This window comes from Tursiops truncatus, chromosome 15 (assembly GCF_011762595.2).
Source record: "Tursiops truncatus isolate mTurTru1 chromosome 15, mTurTru1.mat.Y, whole genome shotgun sequence".
Classification (NCBI taxonomy): domain Eukaryota; kingdom Metazoa; phylum Chordata; class Mammalia; order Artiodactyla; family Delphinidae; genus Tursiops; species Tursiops truncatus.
In genome coordinates this window covers 62,242,889-62,252,210 of record NC_047048.1, presented here as the reverse complement: position 1 = coordinate 62,252,210, position 9,322 = coordinate 62,242,889, and positions in this window count along the sequence as shown.

The window sequence follows — 9,322 nt, the reverse complement described above, 5'->3', positions numbered from 1 at the left end:
ACCCAGAGGCTTGACCGGGGTGTAGGGGATGTAGAGCAGTGTTTTGGCCCTTGGAGGGTTGTCCCCAAAGCATCCTCATTCTTTGCAACCCTGAGTCTCTGCCCATCACATCTGCTTCCTGCTAACTTCATACCCTCTCTTGACCTCTCGCTGACTTAAAGTAAATAATCCCTAACATGCCTCTCTTGTCACACCACTTACCTGCTCTAAAACCTTCTGTGGCTCCCACAGTACCATGCTCCTTAATACAGCATTTGTGGCCTTCCATGATCCAGCCCCAGTTCTCTCCAGCTTTATTCCCCTTCTTCACTTACACACACCTTGTGCTAAGGTCAAACTCCTCATTGTCTCTTCAACTCTCTCCCACAACCACACTTTGGCTCAAGCTCTTTCCTGGAATGCCCTCTTCAGCCCTTTCTGAATTCAGAGCTTTCCTGTCTTCAAGATTCTACTCACCCCGTCTTCCTCTAGGTAGCCTTTCCTGTCCTCACCCATGGTCCAGAGCTACCTTGATGGACAGTACAGTTATTTATTTGTTCAATAAACAGTAAGTCATGGTGACTAATTGTGTGTATGTGTTTTCCCAGGTAGATGGTGGGCATCCCAAAGGCAGGATCTCAGTCCATATACTCCCATCACTCAGCCTGTGCTGGGCCTGGCATAGAGTAGACTCTAATCAAAGACTCAACGATTAAAAGCTGGGGACTTCCCTGGCGGTGCAGGGGTTAAGAATCCGCCTGCCAATGCAGGGGATATGGGTTCAAGCCCTGGTCCGGGAAGATCCCACATGCTGCGGAGTAACTAAGCCCGTGCGCCACAACTACTAAGCCCATGTGCCACAACTACTGTGGCCTAGAGCCGGTGCTCTGCAACAAGAGAAGCCACCGCAATGAGAAGCCCGTGCACCGCAATGAACAGTAGCCACAGCTCGCCGTAACTAGAGAAAAGCCCACATGCAGCAATGACAACCCAACACAGCCAAAAAAAAGAAAAAAAAAAGGTTGATAGATACAGCCAAATAGCCTCTAGGATGTACAAATGTATACTGCTTACAGATTCGTTTGTTTTTTTCTACATAAATATGTCATATGATAGGACTTCCCTGGTGGTGCAGTGGTTGAGAGCCTGCCTGCCAATGCAGGGGACACGGGTTCAAGCCCTGGTCCGGGAGGATCCAACATGCCGCGGAGCAACTAAGCCCATGTGCCACAACTACTGAGGCTGCACTCTGGAACCTGCAGCCACAACTGCTGAGTCCACGTGCCACAACTACGGAAGCCTGTGTGCCTAGGGCCCATGCCCCGCAACAAGAGAAGCCACAGCAATGAGAAGCTTGCAACAAGGAGCAGCCCCCGCTCGCCGCAACTACAGAAAGCCCGCGCGCAGCAGTGAAGACCCAACGCAGCCAAAAATAAATTAATTAATTAATGTTTTCTTCTTTCTTTTTTTTTTTTTTTTTTGCGGTACGCGGGCCTCTCACTGTTGTGGCCTCTCCCGTTGCGGAGCACAGGCTCCAGACGTGCAGGCTCAGCGGCCATGGCTCACGGGCCCAGCCGCTCTGTGGCATGTGGGGTCTTCCCTGACCGGGACACGAACCCGTGTCCCCTGCATCGGCAGGCAGACTCTCAACCACTGCGCCACCAGGGAAGCCCCTAATTAATTTTTTTTAAATGTAATATGATATACTCTGTCCTGCAGACTCACATATTTCGCTCAGTAATACGACACAGGAGTTCTACTTATGTCAATATACACAGATCTTCCTCATTACAAACAAAACCTAAAACCATCTTACAGTTTCCGATTGTATGGCAGAAGAAAGCTTATTTAGTTTATCACATATTGATGGACATTTGGGTGGCTTTCAATTTTTTGCTGCCACAAACAATGTAACAGTGACTCCTCTTCTATGAATAGAATAGAATCAGAGAAGTGAATTGCAAGATTGATAAGTATACATACTTAACATTTCAGTAGATGCCATCAAATTGCTCTCCCACAATGTTTTACCAATTTAACTTCCACTAACCGTACATGAGAACCTTAGGTTTTCATCTTGACTGGCCCCTGTGCTTTCTCCTGGATCAAAGCTCAAAGTCCCAGTTATCACTGGGATCATCCAGACCCTGAGCCCTACTCTGCAGAATCCTGAGTGGATAAGCCAAGTGTTGGGAGGAATGAACACAGAAAAGGGGCAGGCTGTCCCCCTCTTGCCAGATGGTCCCCCAGGGGACATGACTCTCTCCAAAGGAAAGGCTACATTGGGAGTGGGAGAAATTGAGCTCCCCTTCAATACGAGTATCTGAGAGGAGGTTTGGTATCAACAAATGCACTGAACTTCTACTCTGGGTGGGGAGGGTCTTAAGCTGGGTGTCTTGACGTAGAGATGAGTCAGACCCTGTCTCTGCCCTCTCAGAGTTTGATGCTCATGGAGAAAATAGACAAGTAAACAGACAGTGACAGTTCTGTCTACTAAGTATTGAGCTGGACTTCCTTTTCTGACAATATCTGGAACTTCCTGCTACGTAACACATGGAAATGCTGGAAATAAAAAAAATAAACATCCTTTTATTTTTTTTAATTTTTTAATAAATTTATTTATTTATTGGCTACATTGGGTCTTTGTTGCTCCATGCGGGCCTTCTCTAGTTGTGGCGAGTGGGAGCTACTCTTTGTGTGGTGCGTGGGCTTCTCATTGTGGTGACTTCTCTTGTTGTGGAGCATGGGCTTCAGTAGTTGCAGCACACAGGCTCAATAGTTGTGGCTTGCAGGCTCAGTAGTTGTGGCGCACGGGCTTAGTTGCTCCGTGGCATGTGGGATCTTCCTGGACCAGGGCTCGAAACCATGTCCCCTGCGTTGGCAGGCGGATTCTTTTTTGTTGTTTTTGTTTTTGTTTTTTTGCGGTACTTGGGCCTCTCACTGTTGTGGCCTCTCCCGTTGCGGAGCACAGGCTCCGGACGCGCAGGTTCAGCGGCCATGGCTCACGGGCCCAGCCGCTCCGCGGCATGTGGGATCTTCCCGGACCGGGGCACAAACCCGTGTCCCCTGCATTGGCAGGCAGACTCTCAACCACTGCACCACCAGGGAAGCCTGGCAGGCAGATTCTTAACCACTGTGCCACTAGGGAAGTCCCAAACATACTTTTAAATACATTTAACATTTAATGGACCTGCAACCATTTGGATTTTAACAGACATTTGGGGAGATGAAGGCTTGGGCTTACATGAAGTTAGGGATTGGAACTGAGACCCTTGATAAATCTAGGATACTTGAAGGGCTATACCCACAGTGAAAGTACAGACTAGGGGAAAACAAAAAAACAAACGTCTGAGTACTAGCAAAGAAGACAAAAAGGATCTATGTCCATCCTGACCTGGTCTTAGGGTGGGGGAAAGAAACTATCTTCTGAGAATTTGAAACTGCATGCTTGCCCTTGATGAGTATGGGGTGATGAGTGTGGGGTTCATATTTACATCACCTGCATGTCTAGGAATCTCCAAGGCTGAGAAATGAACATCAAAGGAGACCTACTCCAAAAGTATCTCTCAGATGCCTAGCAGAAACTAATGCAAATCCTCTTTGGATCTCCTCCGTGGACCCCCTCCTCTTTCCCCAGCCATTGCAGGTTACACAGAATTCCTGTATATAAAGCCCTTCTAAACAGCTGATAATCCACAAGGAAAAAACTGATGAAATACACGAGGAAACAATCCACCATGAATAAAATTCAGTAGACACAATGAAGAGAAGAATCAGACTCCCAAGAACATCAGGTAACAGAATTATCAGATAGTGATCATTAGAGCGCAGGTTAGAGGCAGCTGCTAAATGTTTTGGAAGCATATAGAAAGAACTAACTCCTTGATGAAATCAAAGTCTTCCTAAGAATGAGCCTTGAAGGATAAGTGGGAGTTTGCTAAGTGAGGACAGATGCTGTTGAGTAGCTGGTGGGGTGCACAAAGCATAATGTACCAAGGCAATGACCACTGATAGTTTATTTTTTCAGATGCAAATAGGGCAGAAAAGTAGGGGATGAGGCAAGAGACGTAGGTAAGGGGATAGATCATGCTGGCCCTATGAACTGTCTCAAGAACTTTCATTCCTCAACTAAATGTACAAGAAAGCCAGTGAAGGGTTTTAAGTGAGAGGTTAGTGATATTCATTCATTCATTTGTTCATTCATTCAACAATAAATGTCAGACATGGAGAATGGTTGGAGAATGGAGGGTGGCATCAGGAGACCAGTCAGGAGAGAATAGCAGACATGTAGGTGAGAAATGCTGGTGGCTTAGACCAAAGTGGTGGCAGTGAAGATGAAGAGGAGTAGGTGGATTTGACTGATATTTAGGTCAAAGCGAGAAGGTATATAAGGGATGGGAAAGTGGGAGGTATCAGGGCTGATTCCTAGGTTTTTGGCTGAGCAACTGAAAGATTAGTGCTGCCATTCACAGAGGTAAGGAATTAAGGAGGAAGAGTGAGTTGTTGGAAAGAAGACACTGAGCTCAGTTTTAGATCATTGGAGTTTAAAGTGACTTTGTGATAACCAGGTGGCAATGTCTAGGAGGTAGTTTGATGCATAATGTCTGAATCTCAACAAGAGAAATCTGGAAATTTCTGAGCTGGAAATAAAGATCTGAGAGTCATCAATATACAAATGGTAATTGAAGTCAGGGAGGTCTACGAGAGTCGAGAGTCCTTTGGGAGGCTGAGTTCCATCTTCTGTTGTATTGGTTAAGAGATTTTGGTTGCAAGTAATTAATGATCCAACTCAAACTGGATTAAATTAGAAAAGGAATTTGGTCGAAATGTCCATCAATAATTGCTGCAGGCAAGGCTTGATCCAGTGGCCCAAATAATGGAACTAAGATCTAGTCTTCTCTAATTTCTCCAAAGCACTTCCTAGGAGTTGGCTTAATTTTTGACAGGCCCTCTCTTTGTGAACACAGTGATACTGTAAGGGAATGCCTCTGCCATGGCACTGCGATGACCTCACATGTATTCATTCATATAGGCCACACTGGCAAAGGTATGAAAAGCTTATCTAAGTCTTGGCAGAATGCCTTGTGATCCTCCCAGAACATGAGAGAATGGAAGGCTTGTAAGGCAGTGAGGCCACCTTCCACTTGCCTCCCTATCTCCCCTGGGTGGCTGCCCTGAGACGGTTTTCTTATTGCTTCCCAGGCTCTGATGAGCTATGGGGCTTTCTGCCCTCCCTACTCAGAATGGAGCTGCAGAATATAAAACCTGTTAATTGAACTCTAGGATCGGCTCCTCAGCAATAGGGTATCCTACAACCCATGTTACAATTGTTCAGCCCCTTTTGTTTCAGTGTCATCCTTTTTGGTGTGTGGAACAAGGATCACAGGAAGCTGGCTTGTTCTTCTTGCTGTCTATGTAAATAATACACCATTTAAATAAAAAACGGGCTCATTGTATCTTTACTGGTAGAATCAGTCAGGCCTTAGCCTTGGCCTTGCCTTACTTTGTCTTATATGTATAAGTTACCAGTTGCTCCTGGGTCTGGGTGCTTCCAAGCTCAAACCCGCGGAAAAGAAAAAGCCTATTGCCCAAATGGCTCAGTCCAAAATTCCAGAACTGAATCTTGTTGGCTCTGATTGACCTGATTTGGGTCATACACTCATGCCTGAACCAATCACTGTGGCTAGGGATTTGGAACTATTGGTCAATTTAAGCCATTTAGGGCTCATTCCTGGAAATGAGTGAGAGAGTGAGGTCAATCTCACTCAAATCACCTGGCTGAGGAATTCAGGGTCCTGTTAGGAAAAGGGAAAGAGGGAATGGCTACCAGAAAGCAGTAAGCAAAGCCCACTATACCTGTCTCCTTTCCCAGAGCAGTGTGTTTTTGGGGGGAGGGCATGAGGGATCTGGATACATAATTATGGAGGGTGTGGCTCCTGAAGAGTGAGAGAGGTTCAGAGAGAAGAGGCTGCGGGATGGAGAACAAATCTTTAGCCTTTGGAGGCCTAGTTTACATCTTGGTTTTCCTAACAGGATGGCTTTTGCAACAGTGGGCAGTTGTGGTCGGGGACATGAAGGAAATTGAGAGGGCTTGAGGTACCAGCTCCCGGAAATGTGTCCCCAGGGCATTATGTAAGACCAGATCTCTGGTTCCTTTTGGGCCCTTACAATACTTGGGTCCAAGGGTTGAGGGGGGAACTGGTGCGGATATCCCAAGGGGCCTCACCAGAGACCCAGCCCGGGAGCAAGAGGCAGCCAACATAGGAGACAAATGCTGAGAACCATGATTTCTGGGCCTGGTGCCACCACTGACTTGGTGTGCGATCCTGGGCCAGGCACTGCTCCTGCCTGGGCCTTAATTTCCCACTCTGTACGATGGACTAGACCAGATCTTTCTTACTTTTTCAATCTCAAGGATGCCTTCATTTTTCCCTACATGCTACTGTCTTCAACTCACCCCTGCTTGTTGAGTTGTTATTGTTTTTAAGTTTTTATATAATTTATTGTCTTCTGGTGAAAAATCTGCACAAACACAGATCAAGTCAGTGCTGTATCTTTAATCCTTCCTTTCACTTTTATAGCAACCCTGACTTTTTTCACTCTGTTCTTATATTGCTTTTGCTGATTTTCTTGAGTTCTTTCCTTCTCATCCAGGCCATATCTTACAAATCTCTGTTCGCGTTGATTTCTCTTCACATAATCCAAGAAATTGTAAAATTTATAAAAGTCTGTTGCTTTGCCACCACCAAAGTGGCTTCAAATCTGAACACAAAAACATCTGATGTGTTCTCTTGGTTACATCTTGGTTAGTTTTCTCAAATTCTGTCTTAGGTACTGTTGCCTTCCCAGGATAAAGGACCACTATGACCATTTGTTTCTGCAGAAACAGTTGGTATGTCATGAATTTCCTTGCCTGGCTGGTTACTGTGTCACATAATGGTGGCTGCTCGGGACTTCCTGGGTGGCTCAGTGGTTAAGAATCCACCTGCCAACGCAGGGGACATGGGTTTGAGCCCCGTCCGGGAAGATCCCACATGCCAAGGAGCAACTAAGCCCGTGCGCCACAACTACTGAGCCCGTGAACTACAACTACTGAAGCCCACGTGCCTAGAGCCCGCGCTCCGCAACAAGAGAGGCCACCGCAATGAGAAGCCCATGCACCACAACAAAGAGAAGCCCCCGCCCACCGCAACTAGAGAAATCCCGCACACAGCAACGAAGACACAATGCAGCCAAAAATAATAAATCAAATAATTAATTAATTTAAAAAAACATTAAAAAGAAAATGGTGGCTGCTCATCAGGCAGCCAGGGAGGAAAAAAGCCCTGTTTAAAGATTTTGTATACTCCTCAATCTGAGATTGTTGCTCTAAGTTTCTGTCTCAATTTTTTATTAATGAAAGTCTCAGACCTTTACAGGAGCCAGGGTCTGAGTGCCGGGGATAAGAAATAGGGGAATTTGGGAAACAATGGATCAATGCTCCCTCCAAAATATCTCTTGAATACACCCTTGAATCCTCATGAAGTCTGGTTCCCCAGGTTTCTCTTTCACCCAGTTTAGCTCCCTCATAGCCTCCTAGTTAATTTCCTTTATGGTAAAGATGGCCAAAATCAGTTTGCTATTTGGAGTAGAAAAAAATGTACTTGATAAGTTGTAACTTCATAGCCTAGTGCAGGATCTGGCAATGGTGGGTGTTCAATAAATGCTAAAGAAAAACTACCCAGGTGTGTGGCTTAAAGCTGGTTATTCAGAGCCTCAATTCCTTCTTCTCTAGGTAACCCATACATCATCTGGGATGTCAGGAGAGAAATCACCTTGTTTGCTCCTTTATTATTTCCCTCACTTCAATTCTCTACCCTTCCTTCTCAGCTACAACAACAAAACAACCCAACCTAACTCAATTCAACCCAACCCAAATTCCTCTCATCTTCTCATGCATAGAAGCTTAACCACAACATCTGGATCCTGGTTCTGCCACTTATTAGCTGTGTGACCCCAGACAAATGACTAAATCTCCATGTGTCTCAGTTTCCTCATCTGCGTGTGGTGATGGGGAAATTATAGTACCTGTAGTATGTGTGTGTGTGTTTGTATATGTATAATTATATATATATATAATTTGTATTGTAAACAGCATGTAAAGCACTTAAAATAATACTTAGCACACAATACGCACTGAATATTTGCTAGCTATTATTACTATTTTCATCTTTTTTTTGCATAAACTACTGGATACCTAGGCCCTCAGGGTAATGTTTTTCAGTGTATGGCTCCTGAACCACCAGCATCAGGATAATCTGGAGAGATTAAGAATGCAGGTTCCTGGGCTGCAACCCAGACCACAGTCTCTAGGGCAGAACTAGGAAATTTACATTTAATAAATACATTTCCCAAGTGATTTTTAAAAATTAATTAATTAACTTTTGGCTGCGTTGGGTCTTTATTGCTGCGCATGGGCTTTCTCTAGTTGAGGCCAGTGGGGGCTACTCTTCGTTGTGGTGCGCAGGCGTCTTCTTGTGGTGTCTTCTCTTGTTGCGGAGCACGGGCTCTAGGTGATGGGCTTCCGTAGTTGTGGCTCGCCGGCTCTAGAGCTCAGGTTCAGTAGTTGTGGTGCTCTGGCTTAGTTCCTCCATGGCATTTGGGATCTTCCCGGACCAGGGGTCGAACCTGTGTCCCCTGCATTGGCAGGCGGATTCTTAACCACTGCGCCACCAGGGAAGCCCTGCCTTTCATCTTGTTTATGGTTTCCTTTGCTGTGCAAAGGCTTTTACGTTTAATTAGGTCACATTCGCTTATTTTTGTTTTTATTTTCATCACTCTAGGAGGTGGGTCATAAAAGATCTTGCTGTGATTTATATCAAAGAGTGTTTTTCCTGTTTTCCTCCGAGAGTTTTATAGTGTCCAGTCTTACATTTAGGTCTTTAATCCATTTTGAGTTCATTTTTGTGTATGGTGTTAGGTAGTGTTCTAATTTCATTCTTTTACATGTAGTTGTCCAGTTTTCCCAGCACCATTTATTGAAGAGGCTGTCTTGTCTCCATTGTATATTCTTGCCTCCTTTGTCATAGATTAGGTGACCATAAGTCCGTGGGTTTATCTCTGGGCTTTCTATCCCGTACCATTGATCTGTATTTCTGTTTTTGTGCCAGTACCATACTGTCTTGATCACAGTAGCTTTGTAGTATAGTCTGAAGTCAGGGAGGCTGATTCCTCCAGCTCCATTTTTCTTTCCTAAGATTGCTTTGGCTATTCGGGATCTTTTGTGTTTCCATACAAATTGTGTAATTTTTTGTTCTAATTCTGTGTAAAATGCCATTGGTAATATGATAGGGATTGCATTGAA